This window comes from Neophocaena asiaeorientalis, unplaced genomic scaffold (assembly GCF_003031525.2).
Source record: "Neophocaena asiaeorientalis asiaeorientalis breed wild unplaced genomic scaffold, Neophocaena_asiaeorientalis_V1.1 scaffold606, whole genome shotgun sequence".
Classification (NCBI taxonomy): domain Eukaryota; kingdom Metazoa; phylum Chordata; class Mammalia; order Artiodactyla; family Phocoenidae; genus Neophocaena; species Neophocaena asiaeorientalis.
The window spans coordinates 12,230,919-12,250,460 of NW_020173687.1; positions in this window are offsets into that span (position 1 = coordinate 12,230,919).

The following is a 19,542-nucleotide window of genomic DNA, read 5'->3' on the forward strand; positions in this document are numbered from 1 at the left end:
GAAGCAAGGAGTCTGAACCACTGGACCGCCAGGGAAGTCCCTCCTCTGCTTGTTAAGAGAAGTTGGAAGTGCTCGTATTGCACAAATGTTTTTGGAGTGCTTGCTCTGGGCCAGGGTGGTTCCAGGTACTGGAGAGTCCATGGAGAGCAAAACAGCCTGAAGACACTGCTTACCAACTAACGGGGGACAGGTGTGAACAAAACAGACTACGTAGCATTTTAGACAGTAGTAAGTGCTGTGGAGAAACATAACGCAGGGCAGGGGGCAGAAGTGTCAGGTGTATTGCAAACTTTCATGTGGGGTATTGGGGAAACCTCTGAGGTTTGCTTAAAGGCTGGAAAGATTCCCAGAATGGGCTGTGCGGTACCCTTCCCCCAGGAGAAGAGCAGTCCAGGTAGAGAGAGAAGCAAATACAAAGGTCCTAAGGAGGGAGCCTGCCTGGAATGTTCTAGAAACAGTGAGGGACCTGTGTGGCTGGAGCAGAGGAAGTGAGAAGAGTCAAAGGAGTTGAGAGCAGAGAGGTAATGGGAGCAGAACATGCAGGACTTTGTGGCCACTGTGAGGACTTTAGCTTTCGCTCTGTGTAGGTGGGAGCCATGGAGGGTTCTAAGCAGAGGAGAGAGAGCGAGAGGACCAGACTTAGGTCCTCGACGTATCCCTCTGGCTGCCTCTGGAGAATGGACCGGTAGGTGGGTGAGAAAGGAGGTGGGGAGAAGTCATCAGACTCTGGGTCTTTGCATTTTGAAGGTGGAGCTATAGAATTGGCTGACGTTTAGGATGTGGGGTGTGAGACATTTAGATCTTACTGTGAAAACTTCCTAGATGTAATTGATGGCAACCAAGTCAAAATGGAAAATATCTTGTTCTGGGTCACTAAAGCCTTGCATAGGCTGCTAGTTTGCAGTCTTTCTTCTAAACCAGGCCTGCCTGTCATGTTTTAAATCTTTCATTATGATTTTAGCTTTTTCGCGTTCCTGTGTCCTTTTCCAAACTAGATTGGAATCCACCCTTAATTAAGGGCGGGGACTGTGCTCCTTATTTCCTGGTGTCTCATGATGAAATTAGTGAATGTGTGTGTGGGGGCGGTGAGGCACCTTTTCCCTCCCCATGGTTATCTGTTCCATAGAAATTGGTGGAACATCTAACCACAGCAGGAACTTTCTGAGAGGGTCAGGCCCTGAATACACTGGCGCTGTTCCTCTCAGACCCTGTAGTCACGGCTCTTGAAATAATTTTTTCCCCTTAAACCTGCTCAGATCTTCTACACTTAAAAATCAAGACATGCGTTTCTTCTTCCAGATACAGTCCAGGCTGACCAGACTTCTCTGAAGAACAATGGTGCTCCCGACCAACTGCTTCCCCACCAGCACAGGCCCTGGCCCTGGCCCTCTGAAGCTGGCTTCTGCCCCAACATCCCTCCCAGAGGTCACTGCTGACTTTCCCCGCTGCCTGGCTGCGACAGCTGCTTATAGGTCTTCCCTGAACCCACCTCTGGGGCTTTTGCTGCCACTGAACAAACAGCCCTTGCTTCTGGAAACTCCACTGGTTCCTGTAACTCCCTGGATCCCCTCCCCCTTGGACCTCCGCTCCCAGGCCTCTCCTCTCTCCTCTGGAATACATGCCCTGAATCAGTGGATGGAGAAGCCAATGTCTACAGGCCAGGAAGGTGAAGGAAATGACTGAAGTGAGCCACAGGTGTTCTTTTAAACACAAACACTTGTTGGTTGTTAAATAGTAACAGTGGAGGACACTTACTGAATATTTAACAAGTGCCCATCCCAGCTCCAAGTGCTTTATATGTGTGTTGATTCTCATAACAACCCTTGGAGGTGGCTATGTTTATTATTCCCATTTTTCAGATTGGAAACTGAGGCACAGAGAGGTTGAATAACTTGTCTGAGGTCAAACAGCTTGATGGTGGCAGAGGCATAATTTGAACTCAGGGCATCTGACTCCGGGGTGTGGGAACATAATCACCCTCCAGCACGACTCTGATGCTACCTTCTCCCCACCACCCCCAATTTGCCAAATAAAAGAAATTCTATCCATTTACCATTCATTTCCCCCCATTCCTCAAGTTGACAATGTGCTGATCCTGCCTCTTTGGCCAATTTTACGAAAATTTACACTGCATAGACACTCCGAACCCCCGGTTTCCTTCTGGGATACCGTTCTAGAGAAATATTGTGCCCAAGGGGGCAAGCCCAGATGTTCATGGCAGCAGTGCTCCTAACAATGAAAAATCAGAAGCAACCTAAGTGCCCATCCATAGGGGAATGGAAAAGAGAATTTGCATATTCCTGTCACAGAATACATGCAGCAGGTTAAGGAAGGAAATAGATGGGTAAATGCTGACCTAGAAAGATCTATGACTTGTAGAGGGGAAAGAAACAAGTTCCAGAACAACACTTACACTCTCCTTGCTTTCCATAGATATTTGGAGCATCCGCTTTCTGCCTGACACTGTTCAAGGCACTTGGAATACAGCAGTGAACAAAACAAGCTCCTTACCTTAGCTGAGGTAACGTCCTATCTAGGGGGAGAGTAGAGGCAGGGAATAAATTGTATGCTGGGGGTGGTAAACACAAGGAAGAAATATATAACGGAAGATGTTTTCCATTTTTGTAAAGAGGATCACCACAAAATAATACGATGTGTTTTCTATGGTATTTATTTATGTATATAAATGCACAGGAAAAGGTCTGCGAGGAAGCACCCCAAACTGCTAACAGTGTTATTCTGGGGGGAGTGGCGGGTGCCTGGTAATTGCCCAAAGGTGCTTTAGCTTTACAGGAGAATATACCCATGTATTCTCTGTGTGATGAAAAATTCATAATAGTAAGCAACTGGAAGGCTCATACTGTGCTGGTGGAAATATAAAATGGTACAACCACTTTGGAAAGCTGTTGGCAATTTTTTTTAAAATTTATTTGTTTTATTTATTTTATTTTTGGCTGTGTTGGATCTTTGTTGCTGTGCGCGGGCTTTCTCTAGTTGCGGCGAGCAGGGGCTACTCTTCGTTGCGGTGCGCGGGCTTCTCATTGTGGTGGTTTCTCTTGTTGCGGAGCATGGGCTGTAGGCGCACAGGCTTCAGTAGTTGTGGTGTGCAGGCTCAGTAGTTGTGGCTCACGGGCTCTAGAGCACAGTTTCAGTGGTTGTGGTTGCTCCGTGGCATATGGGATCTTCCCGGACCAGGGCTTGAACCCGTGTTCCCTGCACTGGCAGGTGGATTCTTAACCACTGCACCACCAGGGAAGCCCCTGGTGGCAATTTCTGATAAAAGTTAAGCATGTGACTCAGCGATTCACTCCTAAGCATTTGCTTAAGAAAAATTAAAACCTATGTCCATACAGATATGTGTCCACCAATGTTTAGAGTGGTTTTATTTTATTCATAATAGCCCCAAAGTGGAGACAGCACAAAAGACCATCACAGGGTGGCTAGACCAACATGTTGTACGTCCACCCATTAAAACATTACTCAGCAATAAAAAGGAACAAGCTATTGATACATGAACAGATCTAAAAGCATTATACTGAGTGAAAGAAGCCAGGCATTTTGCCTGTTGTATAATGATTCCAATTATACAACAGGCACAACTAATCTATGGTGATAGAAATCAGAAGGATGGTTGCCTGTGGAGGTTGTGAGCTGACTGGAAGGGGACCTGAGGGGACTTTCTGGGATGATAGGAATGTTCTAGATCTTGATTGGGGGGTGGGGTGTACACGGTGTAGGGATGTGTCAAGATTCATTGAATTATTCACTTCAGATCTGTGCATTTCACTGGAACGAATTTCACCTTAATATTAATAGAAAAACCACCAAAGCCTGGTGAGGAATACTCTGACGTGTTAAGAATGTTTATTTCTAAATGGTGAAAATGTAGGTGATTTTCATTTTATTCATTTGCTCATCTGGGGTTTTCCAAAGTTCCAGCAAAGCACATAAAATCCTTTAGTGATCTGAAAAAAAAAGTAAAGGACATGGCCCATACATTTGCATAAAAAAAGAACATGTCTCTTTTGTGCATATTTTATTTGTTTAGTCATTTGGAGGATTTTTTTTTTTAAAGAAGGAAAGAAAGAGGGAGGAGGGCGAGAATAGGAATCCTTTCAGTCCTATTCTTTTATTTTCAACAAAATTTAACTGGTGGACTTCCCTGGTGGCGAAGTGGTTAAGAATCCGCCTGCCAATGCAGGGGACACGGGTTCAAGCCCTGATTCGGGAAGACCCCACATGCCACGGAGTAACTAAGCCCATGCGCCACAACTACTGAACCCCGTGTACCTAGAGCCTGGGCTCCACAACAAGAGAAGCCACCGCAATGAGAAGCCCATGCACAGCAACGAAGAACCAATACAGCCAAAAATAAATAAATAAATAAATTTATTTTAAAAAATTAACTGGAAAGCAGCAATATTCAGTGCAGATTACTGTGGAAAACGAAAATAATTCAGGGCAATAGATTCTGCAGTCAAGAAGCTTACAGTTGTGCTGAGTCCTCTCTGCCTCTAAAAGAGCAGTTGAAAAAGGCCAGCTCCTCCCTGAAGCCTTCCTTGCTTTCTCCCTCAAACCTCCGCCTCTGCACGACTCATCTTACCTCCACCTTGACCCTGGAGGACAGGGTGCTTTCCTTTTCTCTGAATCCTCAAAGCCTTGCGCTGTGCTCTGCACGAGGTGGGTTCTCTGCACTTCATCTTTTTAGAAAGCCCCAGAGCAGGAGCCAGGCGTGGGTAGGTCCCTAGCTTTTCACACTTTCACCCCACACTGAACCAATCCCGGGCTGAGGAGGAACCGAGAGGTTGACCTTCTATCCCCTCGGGGTTGGGGACAGATACTTAGGGGACTCCCAGACGCTTCGTAGAAACAACTGTCTCGCCTTGAAAGGCCAAACTGGTCACCTCCGCCCTGCTTTCTCCCCCTTTCTGGCTTCCTTGAGATGCCTGGGTGGGTGGAGGCTGTAACCTGCGGCAGACAGCAGTGTCAAGCGCGCGTCTTGCTCTCCTGCGGCCCCCTGGCCTCCCCCAGGGAGCTCAGGCCCACGGCCCGGGCTGGGACAGGGTGTGCTCGCAATCTTTGGCCGGCAAGCAACCGGGCCACTCGGGTGGTTTTCTGCCTCCCGTAACAATAGAAGTTTTGCTGAGGCCCAGGGAGTGTCTACAAAGTGCTCTCCTCCGAGAGCGAGGCGCCGCGAGCGGCCCGGCTGGCTTTTTGGCGGCTTTTTATCTTTGGATGCAGGCGAAGCCATGGAGGGGCAGGGCAAGACCAAGGTCGGAGTTAGAAGTAGCAGCGTTGGGCTGTTCTCAAAAGGGGAGGTGATCATGTGAGATGAACAAGTTGAGGTGCTGCAGGATAACGGGGTTTGGGGTGGGGTGGAGACCTCCATCCATAAAGTGGGCAGGGAGGACACCAGGGGCTAGTGACCTGTCTTCCAGCCAGAGTCCTGTTGAAAGTCCTGCTGGAGAAGGGAATCAGAAGGTACAGACAGGATACTGTGCACTCCCTCGGAAAGTTCTTTCCTTTTTGTCTTGACATCATATATATACTATATATATATATATATATATATATATACACACAATATATATATCAACTGCTTACATTCCCAAATATTGAATCTGGGTGACATTATATATTTTTAATTTTTTTCTTTATTTTTATTTTATTTTTTATTTTGGCCAGCACCGAGCAGCATGCAGGAGCTTATTTCCCTGACCAGGGATCCAACCCATGTCCCCTGTAGTGGAAGCGTGGAGTACTGACCACTGGACTGCCAGGGAATTCCCATATCTTGACGTTATATTCTTGATCCATCCTCTTCTCTTGTCTCCAGTACTGCCCACCAAGACCAAGCCAGGCAACCCCCTCTTACCATATACACCATAGCCTCTAGCTAGGCTCCCTGTTTCCTATAGTCCAGGCTCTGATTTCCTCACTGTGTGATCCTCGGCAAGTCACTTTACCTCTCTGTGCCTCGGTTTCTTCATCTATAAAATGGCATCATAATCATTCCCATTGTTATGAGGACACAGTGAGTTAATATATGGAAATAGCTTAGAACAGTTCCCGGCACACAGTAGGTATTACAAAAGGGTTGGTTATGGGACTTCCCTGGTGGTGCAGTGGTTAAGACTCCCCGCTCCCAATGCAGGGGACCCAGGTTCAAGTCATGGTCAGGGAACTAGATCCCACATGCATGTTGCAACTAAGACCCAACAAAACCAAATAAATAAATATTAAAAAAACAAAAAACAAAACCCCAAAAGGGTTGGTTATGATCATTTTTTATTATTACAGGCTATTCTCCACCCAACAGTGTGACCATTTAAAAACCTGAGTCAGGTCATATCACAGCCTTGTTTAAACCCCTGTCCTGGCTGCCCACTGTGCTTAGCATAAAGTCCATGCATGCATGGACTGTCTCTGCATTACTAATCTGACTTCAACTCCTACTACTGTTCTCATTACTCATTGTTCCCACCTCACCAGCCTCCTTACTACCCCTGGAATGTTCCAAGTGTGGCCCAGCCTCAGGGCCTTTGCACTTGCCATTTTCTTCTGCCTAGGAAGCTCTTCTCATGCTTTGCAGAGCTCGTTCTGGCTCAGCATTCAGATCTCAACTATTACTTCCTTAAGAGAGTCTTCCTGAATCACCCTATCTAGGTATGTACTTTCCTGTATTTTTCTGTGAAAATACCTCGTTTATTTCTTAGCTATCATTGACTATGTGTTTGTTTGTTTGTTTAATATCTCTCTCCCCCAACTAGAATATAAACTTCACAAGTGGTGAAACTTGTCTTATTCACTGTTTTTTCCCCTACATCTAGCATAATGCCTAGTATATAGTAGGTGCTCAGTAAATATGATTTGTTTAAATGAATGAATGCAGAAATGAGAAAAGGATTTAGAGTTTCATGAGAGAGACTATAGATGGAGGTGCCATCTATCTAATGGAGAGTGGATAAGGTCTTTTGGCAACCGCGTCAGATAATTGGTTCAAGTTGGGACATGTTTTTGAGGTGCCTGTAGGATTGCTTGGAAAGATGTTCCCTCTGCACCTCACACATGGGTCTGGAGTGACCTTAGAGCTACGTTTTTTGAAGTTTCACCATATATGGGGCATATCCATCAGGATAATTTTTTTCTACAACTTAGTGAAGAGCCAACTCCAGGTGGTTTAAACAATGTGTCCAGAGGTAGGGCAGTCCCAGGATTGGTTAATTCAGTGACTCAACAGCAGCATCAAGGGTCCAGGTCCTTTCTACCCATCACGATGGCACAGTCTCTCCTCATGGGTCCAAGATGGCTGCCATGGCTCCAGACATGGAGTCTTCGTGCAACATCCACAGGTCAGAAGAACAGAAGAGATCCTTTTCTTTTCCTGAGTCCTGTTCTAAGAGAGAGGAAGGGACTTCCCTGGTGGTCCAGCAGTTAAAACTCTGCTTTCCCAATGCTGAGATCAGATTAATTCAAAAGGCTTCCTGAAGAGACGGGGGTGTTGTGGCAGGATTTTTTTTTTTTTTTAACATCTTTATTGGAGTATAATTACTTTTGCGGCAGGATCTTAAAAGAAGGAAAATGTATTGGTGGGAGAATGTATAAGTCTGTGGCCACCTCAGTACTCCATGGGCCACATCCTCAATCAGATGCCAAATCAATTATTATTTTTTTCTTTCTGTTTTTTTATTTGTTGGATGCTGAAGAGACTGGGGAAAAGGAGTCCTGGTTAGTGTGACTTGACAGGTTTTATTGTTAGTAATGAAATCATTAGGCCCCTGCCAACAGCACCCAGATTCTGCTGGTCTGCAGACTGGAGATACATACACAATAATGCATTTTAAAACATTCTCCAACAGGAGCTGTGACTCATACACATTTCTGCTGGAATGAATAAAAATATCGGGAGTGAAAGATGGATTAGTCACTGGAACACGGTTTGCTTTTGAGAACTGAGTCTCCCACAGTTACCCTTGTTCCTTATTAGCTTGTGAAATTTGGAAACGGAACCCCTAAACTGGTGCCTTCCAGACATGTGTGATGAAGCCTGGTTGGGTGGGTGTGGGGTTTGGGGGTCAGAGGGTGGGCTCAATGGAGCAGGACTGGAGGCCGCTGGTGCAACGGTTCGGTCCTATAGATGGTTTCCAGTTGGCTCCTGTTCTGACTGGCCTTTGCCTGGGTTGTTCATTAGGACCACCTCTAAATCAATGCCGTTCGTTCTTTCATTCATTTACTCCTTTATTCATTGCATCAGTCCTTTGCAAGCAAGGTAGTGTGTTAGTCCAAAATGGACTGAAGAAAGGAACTTACCAAAGAGCTAAGACCAGGAAACATGCCATAAATGTCTACATAGAGATTTAGAGAAAGGAGAGATCTCTTTTTTGTCTAGCTCAAGGATTGGCAAACTGCAGCCTGCCGGCTATTGTGTGTATAAATAAAGTTTTATTGGAACACAGCCACACCCATTGATTTACATATTGTCTCTGGTTGCTGTTAGCGCTATGGCAGAATTGAGTAGTTGTGACACAGACTTTATGACCCTGAAAGCCTAAAATATTTCCTGTCTGGCCCTTTACAGAACAAGTTTGCCAGCTCCTGATCTTGGGTCAGTGATTTGCAGTTTTAAACAACAGAACCCACTGTAGAACTTTATGAATGGTTATAGGTAGCTCACAGAATCTCAAGGGTGCCCAGGAAGTCAGTCTTGGCAGCCAGGCCCCCCAAAACGATGCCCAAACCACTCTGTGAGACGGCTCCAGTGATGACACTGACACCCCAACTGGCAATTCTGACTCTGGGTGACTGAAGACCAAAACTTCTGCAGTCACTGTCCCCCAAAGATTGATGCCTCTGCCATTGCTTAGGTCAGGAGTAAGCAAAATACATACAAACCCTATGGCTCAGCAATTCCATTTCTGGTTGACAACCTAAAAAATACTTGCTCACAGATACAAATGGAAATATATATGAGAATGTTTGTTATAGCATCGCTTCAAAGAGTTTGCAGTAGTTTCAATACTAGGAAATGAAAAAGTAGAATATAGTTTTATTGGTTAGGGTTAATATTAGTTATAATAAATAGACCATGAAGTATGTGAAGTCTCAGACCCCATGGACATTTCATTATTTGCTCACATAAGGTGCTCTAAGGTGAACGTTACTGATCACTGGTCTGTCTTCCCTCGGTGCAGACATTCAGACCCGGGCCGAGGGTGGCTCTGCCATCTTCAACCCATGGTTTCCAAGGTCACTCTGGGGTCATCATCCCAATCAGTTTAGAAGGGAAAAGAGCATGGAGGAAAGGACATGGGAGAGGTTCCATGGGCCAGGACTGGAGGCCATGCATGGCATCTGCTGGCATCTAAAGCTCCATTATGAAGCTCCACCTACCTGCAAGGGATATTGGGAAATGTAGTCCTTCAGTGTGTCCTGGAAGAGGAGAAAACCACACTTGGGGAACAGCCAGCTGTCTACCACTGTGATACAAGCACATAAGGGAATACTAAGCAATAGTCACAAGTAATGAGTTATATTTACAAAGAGCAACAAGGAATGATCTCAAAAAAACATGATGCCGGGTGAAAAAAGTAACATAGCATGAATGCATAACTGTACCATTTATGTAAAAATTTAAAAACAATCATAAAACAACACTTTATCTCTTTATATATTTTTTACTATTTTTTACTATGTCTATTTGGATACACATATATATCCAAACAAATATATGGCAGATGGTTAGAAAGAACACACTTTAAATATACCCTGGTGGGTGTCCATGGGTGGGTGGGGGGAGGAGGAGTAGAGATGGGTGACGAAGGCAAAAATAAGTGAAAATAAAACAAAGTAGAGGCCATACTCTGATGTCACCGGTGGTGTGCCATGGCCTGAGGAGTGTTATTAGCTAATCGTGTGCATTTGAGTTCCAAATTAAAAAAAAAAAAGCGGAGGAAGCAATGTATTAAAGAATAAAAGTAATATATATTCATTGTAGAAAGTTTGGGAAATATAAGTGTAAAGAAGAAAATAGGGAATTCCCTGGCGGTCCAGTAGTTGGGTCTCCGCGCTTCCACTGCAGAGGACTTGGGTTCGACCCCTGGCTGGGGAGCTAAGATCTTGCATGCTGCGGGGAGTGGCCAAAAAAAAAAAAAAGAAGAAAACAGATACCCGTAATTCCACTGCCCAGATGTAACTACTCTTGTTATTTTTGTAATTTCCTTCTTGTCTTTTTTTGTATTAATATGTAATATATATTGACAATATTAGGATCACAGTCTATATGTAATTTATTCCACTCTTTTCCTCCCCATTTATCCATGTATCATGACCATTTTTCTATTCCATTAAATATACTCTGATAGCGGACTTTTAAAGGGCTAAATAATTTTCCACATTGTGGATATACCGTAATGTATGTAACTATTTACCTATTAGTGGGAATTTAGGTCCTTTCAAATCTGAGCTATTATAAGTAACACTGCAGTGAACATCTTTGTGAATTAAAGTTTGTGTGAGTGTGTGATTATTTCCGTGGTTCAGATTCCCTGAATGAGAATAACTTGGTCAAAGGGTATGAATATAGATGTGTATGCTTATTTTTAAGGCTTTTGATGCATTTTTTAAGGTTGAGGAATGGAGAACACAGAGAGGAAAGTGTAGAAGACACACATGTAAATCATAATAAATTATTATAAAGTGAACCTTTGTGAAATCACAACCTAGGGTAAGAAATACAACACCGCCAGGCCCTTAATGCCTCTGTACAGCTTCTCCAAATCCCAGACCCCTACTCCCTAGTCTGGGAGAAAAGCACTGCCCTGACTTGTGCAGTAAATGCTACCTACACTCTTTTCTTTATAGCTTTACCATCCAAGTGTGCACCTCTAAGTACTGTAGTTTAATATTTTCTGCTTTTGAGCACTATATAAATGGAATCATACATAATGTGCTTTTTTATATCTGGCTTCACTGGCTCCATATTACATTTTTTAAAGGTTATCATTAGTTATCTATTTTACACATAGTAGTGTATATATATATATCAATTGCAATCTCCCGATTCACCACCCCCCTTCGCCCCCTTGGTATCCAATACGTTTGTTCTCTACATCTGCATCTCTATTTCTGCTTTGCAAATAAGTTTATCTGTACCATTTTTCTAGATTCCACATATACGTGATATTATATGATATTTGTTTTCCTCCTTCTGAGTTATTTCACTCTGTATGACAGTCTCTAGGTCCATCCATGTCTCTGCATATGGCATGTTAAGTTTTAAAAATTCATCCACATGCTGTTGCATGGAGCTATACGTAAGTCTTTCTCTGCCACAACTTTTCTTTTCTCTGAAGCTGTGTATGTTTTTTTCTCTGCTTCAGTTTCACATTTCTGAGGACCTAAATTCGGGTGGTAGGGAAAGAAATTCCTTTCATTTGTATAGGACTCTTCATCTTTTTTCAAGCATTTTGGGGTCTGTAAGATTTCATCGTGTCCTCACGTTCCCTTGGAGAGCTGGCAGAGCAGGGTTCTTAATGTCGCCATTTAACAGATGAGGAAACTAGGCTCAGGACCATGAAGGAATTGACTGAGCTGAGACTGGGAACCTGACTGTTGCTCCATTTCTCAAGGTCATGGGAGACTCCATCACTATGTCCAGTCTTCCTAGGAAAGCCAGGGAATCTCAACACATTGGAAATGGACTCTCTGTAACATCTGTTCTGGCTGCCCCAGCTCTGAATGCTGGTGGGGGCCAGGCCTCTGTCCTTGTCCTCGTCTCCATCCACATGTCCTCCCTGGGTGATCTCCCGCAATCCCGTGGCTTTTAACTAGTACTTATGTTCTGACCATGCCTACATTCTTATTTCCAGGCTGCCCTCCCTCCTGAACCCCAGGATTGCGTCTCTGACTGCCCACCTGACATCTCCACCAGGCTATGGAATTTACAATCTCCCATGATCAAAACTAAATTCTCCATCTTCTCCCGCAAACCCACCCCTCCCACCACCTTCCTCATTCTGGTTAATTCCAAGCCCATCCTTTCAGTTGCCCAGGCCAAAAACCTAGGAGTCAAGTTGAACTCTGTCTCTCTTACCCCCAGCACTTCAGCAAACCTATAGGTTCTAGCTTTTTTTTTAATTAAAAAAATTTTTTTTGACTGCGTTGGGTCTTTGTTGCTGCGTGCGGGCTTTCTCTAGTTGCAGTGAGCAGGGACTACCCTTCGCTGCGGTGCACGGGCCTCTCACTGCGGTGGCCTCTCCCGTTGTGGAGCACGGGCTGTAGGCGCACAGGCTTCAGTAGTTGTGGCACGAGGGCTCAGCAGTTGTGGCCCACGGCCTCCAAGCCCTTGCACTTGCTGTTCCCTCTGCCTGGAACACATGCAGCGCCTACTCCCTCACCTCTTTCTTCCAGTTCTTTGCTAAAATGTCACCTTCTTAGTGAGAACTTCTCTCCCCCTCCCCCCTCCCCCTGGGATGCTCTTGCCCAGCACTCCCTGTCATTTTTCCCGCTTTGTTTTTCTCCACAGTCCTCACCACGATCTGGCAGACTTTGTGTTCGACGTATTAGGGTCTTAATTGGCCATCTCTTTTGCCACTAGAGTGTCAGCTCCAGGAGGGCGAGGACTCCAACCTGTTTTGTTTGCCATTCTCAGTGCCTAGAGCAGTGTCAGGCACTCACAGTGAGCTTTCTCCCAACCTGGAGTCCAAACACAAGTACTGAGATACTCATTCATTCATTTGTTCAATTAATATTTAGGTGTGCCTGGCATTCTTCTATAATGAGGGAAACAAGATTCTCACAGTCCTCTGGCAACACCAGAGTGGTGGCTTGGCATGGATTTAGGATCAGACACGCCTGGGTGACAAAGCTCTGGCCAATCGGGTGAGAGTGATGTGTGAAACTTCCGGCTTGGGGGTGATTAAAGAACCAGGCGTTCCCTTCTCTTCTCCCTTTCTCTTTCTGCTGGTTGGAATGTGGCGCCAGAGCAGCCATCTTGGAGCATACAGTGGATACCACATGTTAAGGAAGTTGGAAAGAACCTGGGCCCTGAAACCTTGAGGCCTCCATACCTGCCTTGGGTTGTTTATACCTGACTATAACATGAGAGAGAAACAAGGTATGTTTTTAAAAATTCATTACTATTTGGGTCTTGTCACAATGTCTATCTTTATCCTAACTAATACAGCCACCTTGATCAGGTTCCTTTCTGAGCCTCAGTTTTCTCATCTGTAAAAATGGGACAATAATAACTACCGCAAAGGGCAGTTGTGAAAATTTGATGCCACTTCTTAATAGTGCCTGGTACACAGTAAGTGCTCAAAAAATGGTAACAGTTGGTATTAGAACTTTCTCCCTTTCAACGAAGGCTCCAAGAATGGAATTTGCCCAGGAAATTTGGAAGGCAGGCTGCAGTATAAATGGCATTGGAGAGGGTGTGGCTGTTTGTGTTTCTGCTGGCTAAAGAGGAAACCATAAGTTTTCAGTAAAAGTTACTACTGGGATTGCCAGGTGTCTGGAATTGGACTGGGCAGCCCTATTCTTGAGTTTTCAGTCCAGGAAAGAACCTGAAAAAAAAAAATAACCCAGACATATAAATGTGTGTCCAGTATGTCTGTTAAAACCATCTGGCATCCCTCGCTGCAGAATTTCAAGATACACCATCCAGGTCAATTTCCAGGCTTGACTAAGTTGTAGAATTTACCCTTTATGCACCAATCTCTTCCTGAACCTTTTTCTTAACTTTTACCCCCAGTCCAGGCTTCATGTTCCAAATCTTAGACCTTTGCTTCATTGGGAAAGCAATATGGTGGAGAGCAGTCCTCTCTGGGGCATATGCATTTTAAGAGAGAAGTAGGAAGAGGGCAATGCTTATTTCAAAGGATTGGGTGACCATAATCATCCAAACAGAGATGTTATTAATAATATTTATCCTGGGACAACAGGTACAAACTGGGACTGTCCCATGCAAACTGGGGTGTTTGGTCATCCTATGAACAGAAGATTCAGGTCATCCTAGTGGGGAGAAATCTAGGGGAAGGGAAGCATGTCAATTAGGATGCTTTTGGTTTCAAATAAAGGAAACTTAACTGGCTTAAACCATAAGGAAATTTTATTATCTTATAATACAAGAAATGCAGAGGTAGGATGGCTCTACAGTTGGTTAATTTAGGAGCTCACTGACTTCAAAGATCCAGGTTCCATCTGTCATTTTTGCCATCTTCAGCTGGTCAGCAATGTCCTCCCTCATTGTGTCAAGGTGGCTGCCACACCTCCAAACATCACGGCCTCACCCAATTATAATAGCTAACACTCAACTGAATATCAGGCAGCATCCGAAGCACGTTGGAGCTATTAAGTATTTTAATCCGCACAATAACCCTGTGAGGTAGGAACTCTTATTGGCTCCATTTTAAAGATAGATACATCAAAGCTGGAAGAGATTAAGTCACTTGCACAAAGTAACACAATGGGAAGTGGTGGGGCTGGGATTTGAATCCAGGCAGCTGGTCTCTAGAGCTACAACAATGTCCAAAGGCTGGAAAAAAAAGAAGGTACCATGTCAGCGTCCAAGCCAGGATTGGAACCAAGGGTCCTAAGCATTTCCTTCTCTCTTTCCTCCGGGCTATATTTCCAGTGCTTTCTGGTGGGAATAGGATTTGGCAAAGCTCTGGAACCCTGACTTAATCTGATATCTATTATGTTCGAATCAGACCTTGAACCAGAGCCTTCTGGAGATATCTGCTTTTAAGAGCAAGACTTTCTTTGGAGAAGTTTTGACTTGGGGAGTTGTGGGTGGCTCCACCAAGAGTAGCAGGAAGAGAATTGTATTTTGGTCTGAAGAAATGAACCCCGGCCTGCATGTCCAGCCTTGCGTCGGGTTGTCCAGCTGTTCTGTCCAATACCAAGGGTGGAGACGTCTCTCTCCTCTTCTCAGAAAGCTGCTCTTGGTGCTTGGAACGGGGAAAAGACTCTCTGGGCAGCTGGCCTGGCTTACTGAGAACTTATTTGCATTTGAGAAATGATTGGCTGTCCTGGGCAGTCCGATAACTCAGTTCTCACCTGGCTCGTTCAACCTGGGAGGGAAAAAAACCACCCCTTGTTTTATCTTAATTATTATCATTTTAAAAAGCAGAGCTTGGGAAGGGGGCGCCTTCAAATCCTGAGCCTGCAGAATCTGAGAGAGTCTCATCAGAGAATAAGGAACTATCTGTCTAATGATTCCAAGCAGCATTAACTTCTTCCTCACAACTGTGAAACTTATGCAACAGAAACGAAATGGTATTTCCCGCTATTTGCAAAGTACGTGGTAACAGAAACTCTAAAATTGTCCCTGTAGAAGAGAATTTCCCCATCATTACCATGGCTTTTTTTTTTCTTGCTGAACTGAGAGCCTTTTTTTTCCCCTCCTTTTTCTCTGTTCTTTTGGTGAATGTTTCCCAGCTATAGCCTATTTTAGGCCCTGCCCTGGAGATAGACAGGGATCTAAGGGCTCCCCACTGAAGATCCTGGAGGGTAGGGATGGAAGTGTTGAGGAAGAAGGGAGGAGAGGTCAGGCTGACACCGGGATAGATAAAGGAAATCTCCCTGAGCTTTTGATTCCTTAGTCATGTTTGGTTCAGTGAGTTGCTCTGTGCCAGGATTAGCTGGGAGGCAGCCAGCCCTGGACCAAGGGAGTCCCCATTGATCACACCAGCGCTGAGGTCTCTATCTGAGTAATGAGACCTGGGTAGGCAGTGACCTGAGGTAGAGGTTTGGAGGTGCCACCGAACAACTCTGGAGAAGCTGAAAGGATCTCGTTTATTTGTTTGCTTGTTTATTTTATTTTTAATTAATTAATTAATTTATTTTTGGCTGCGTTGGCTCTTGTTGCTGCGCGCAGGCTTTCTCTAGTTGCAGTGAGTGGGGGCTACTCTTCATTGCGGTGCGCGGGCTTCTCATTGCGGTGGTTTCTCTTGTTGTGGAGCATGGACTCTAGGCGCACGGGCTTCAGCAGTTGTGGCATGCGGGCTCTAGAGTGCAGGCTCATTAGTTGTGGTGCACGGGCTTAGTTGCTCCGTGGCATGTGGGATCTTCCTGGACCAGGGCTCGAACCCATGTCCCCTGCATTGGCAGGCAGATTCTTAACAACTGCGCCACCAGGAAAGTCCCCTTTTGCTTGTTAATTTATTTTTTTTTTTTTTTTTGAATGTTGATTTGGTTATTGTTTTTCTCCTCCTGCTCTGGATTGGAAGCACCAGGAGGGCAGGAACCTTACCTGCTGTGGTCACCGCTGTATCCCAGCCTGGCTTATAGTAGGCCTTCAATAAACATCCATTGAATGAATGACAGAAGGAACTTGGTGTCTTTAATTCCTCACTGTCTGCTCCCCCTGCTGGAATGATGTCAGCTCCAGGAGGGCCTGAATGGTGTTAATCTTGTTCATGTCTGCAGTCCCAGAACCTCACCCCATGCCTGGCACATAGTAGGTGCTTGTGGTAGATGCTTCTCTCTTAACAACAGAAGCCCAAGTTGTTCAGGCAGCCATGTCCCAGGAGATGGAGCAGGACTATTCTAAGTTGCTGGTGACAACCCTGCTCTTGGTCAGGGAGTATTTAAAGGTGGCCATGTGACCCAGTCTGCCTGTGAAGTGTAAGGGAGAATCTGCTTGCTGCGGGCTTTGGGGAAAGTTTTCTCCCTCTGATAAGAGAGAGGCGCAGGGGAGCGCCCCCTTTACCCTCTTCTTTCCTGCTTTGGAGCTATGTTAGCAGGAGATGTGGCCAGTGCAGCAGCCACCTTGTGTCTCTGAGGCCCCAAACTTTGGGAGAAAAGCCACCATGATGAGGATAGCAGGGTCGCAGGTGCCTTGATCCTTGATGATGTCACCAAGTGCTCAACCAGCCTGAGGAGCCAGCCTCCTCTGGACCTCTTGTTAAATAAATGACGTCCTATGGTTTAACCCATCAGTAGCCCGTTTTTCTCCTCCTTGCAGCCAAATGCATCCCAATGGATTCAGCACTCAGTCCACACGTTGACTAAATAAACGCCTTCACTTCCAGAGCGCTTACTATCTGCTCTAAGCACTTCCCACGTACTAACTCAGGCATCTTCACAACAACCTCACGACGTTGGTACCGTTACGATCCTCAGTTCACAAGTGATGAAAACGAGAGCTTAAGTAATTTAGTAAAAGTTGTATTATCTGGGCTTCCCTGGTGGCGCAGCGGTTGGGAGTCTGCCTGCCGATGCAGGGGACACGGGTACTAGGGATGGGATGGTGGGGGAGAAATATCCCAGAGGAATCTGAGGGAGTAAAAGAATGTAGAAGAGATGGGGTGGGCCAGAGGTGGGCTCCATGCATGGAAACGCGGAAACATTAGGCTGGTCTTTTTGGCAGGGCGGGTCAATTCTTGGGTGAAGCAAGGGCTCTGCGTGTGTGTGTGTGTGTGTGTGTGTGTGTGTGTGTGTGTGCGCAACTAATATCTCTGAAGTTGAAGCTAATCTTTCTTGGTCACGGCTGGGAAGGGGACTAACAGTTGTTGAAAGCCTAATATGTGCTGGCTATCTGTGTCAGGTACTTTGTATCAGTGGTTCTCAACTGGGGGTGATTCTGTCCCTCTGGGGATGTTTGGCAATGTCGAGACACTTTTGGTTGTCACATCTGGGGAGGGAGTGCTACTGGTATCTAGTGGGTACAGTATGACTCTACATGTCCTACAATGCATAGGATGGTCCCTCACAACTAAGAATTATCTGGCCCCAAATGTCAATATTCTGAGGTTGAGAAACACTGCTTTACATACATTTTTCTCTTACAAAGATTCCCATTTTACAGAACAGGCAACAGGCTCAGAGAGGTGAAGTGTTTTGACCAAGGTCACCCCAGCCAGTTAGATTTGGAACTGGGAAACAAATGTAAGCCAGTTTCATTCCACAGCCAGGATGCTCCCACTATGCTCTCCCCTTGTGGTAGATAGGATTAATTTAAGGACAAGGCAACTGAGGGTCAGAGAGTTGCTGTGACCAGTTGAAGGTCACAGAGCAGAGTTGCTCCAGAGCCCTCTTCCCAAGAACCTCGGGAGCCAATCACCTTTCAGACACAATTGATTCCACTACCCAAACCTGGCAGGCTCATCTACCTCACACCCTTGACTACCTGTCCAGGGGAACTTCAGTCACCCAAGACCCAGATCAAATGTCATCTTGTCCAAGATCACAAAGCAACAGAGCTCTGAGAGGGCAGAAGACACCCCACTCTCTCCTTGTGTCCTTATGCACTTGCAGTATTTACCCAGAGGCCATTGGGAGAATAATCCTGGGTGTTCGGAACAGCCTAAAGGATGATTACAGTCTACAGGGGGATATTACATGAGTCAGCCAATCCACTGCAGAGACACAATCTCTGGCCCTTGAACAGGGGCAGGTTAGGAACTGTGTGGACCGTATGGAGAGTGGGGCTGGGCTAAGAGGGCTGTTCATACATGCAATATTAATTAATAATAAACATGTAGAAATTTCTAGGTGCTGGGCACTGTTCCAAGTACCCCTATGGATTAACACATAACCCTGTAGGACCCCATTAGCTAGGTACCATGATTATTCCCACTGTAATGATAACACTGAGGCTCTTGAGGTAAGGATACCAGGGCAAGGTCACCCAAGGAAACTAGCAAGTGCGGGAGCTGGGATTTTAACCTGAACAGGTCCCAGAGGGATCTTCCCTTCACATCTTCTAGTGCGGCAGGTGAAGACACTTGTCTAGCAGTTTGCTGATTATCAAGGTCACACAGAGCAGCCTAGACTAGAAGCCGGGTTTCCAAAGGCCTTATGGGGGCTGGGGGTGTATGGAAGGAGGCACGGGCAGAGCAGCTGCCGCTTGATTAGTGACTGGAGAGCAAATAATTTCCTCTGAGAAAGGTTGGAAAGGGCAGGCTCATCTCATGGGAGGCATAGAAGTTATAAAGAAAGAGAAAAAGATAAGAAGGAAGGAAAGAAAAAGGAAGGGGAAAGAGAAAAGAGGGGATAAGAGAGGGAACGAGAGAGCCGTGCGTCTTCCTTCCCAAGGTCGTGGCAGCGCCCGAGGGCACCGAAAGGCCTGAGTGTCCCAAAGGCAGGGGCTGGGGTCACCGCTTTCTTCCCGGGGCCGGCGGGGGCGCGCGTGGTGGGGAGGGCTTTCTTCTGCGCGGCTCCGCTGCCAGCTTTTCCAACAGGGTGTTGACTCAGCCCGAGCGGCGGCGGCCGGCGACCGGACCTGCGTGTTTGTGCTGCGCGCGGTGGGTGTCGCGTGTGTCGGGGTGGGAGTGGCGTAGCCCGCGGCGGACTGGGGGGCGCCACGGGTCCGGGCGCGGAGGTGGTGTGTTGGCCGCGGCGGGCGCGCTGCTTCGGACTCTCGGGGCTCTGCGGGGCCCCTAGCGGAAGATTTTCGCCCAAGAGCTCCGGGCGCCCAGCTCAAGCCGAGCCGAGCTTCCGACGTACCAGCCCAGCGCCGCGGCGCGTCTCCAAGGGGCCCAGTGCGCGCGCGGAGCGCCTCTGCGGCCCGAGCACGGCGTGGCACTTGGCAGGGGCTCC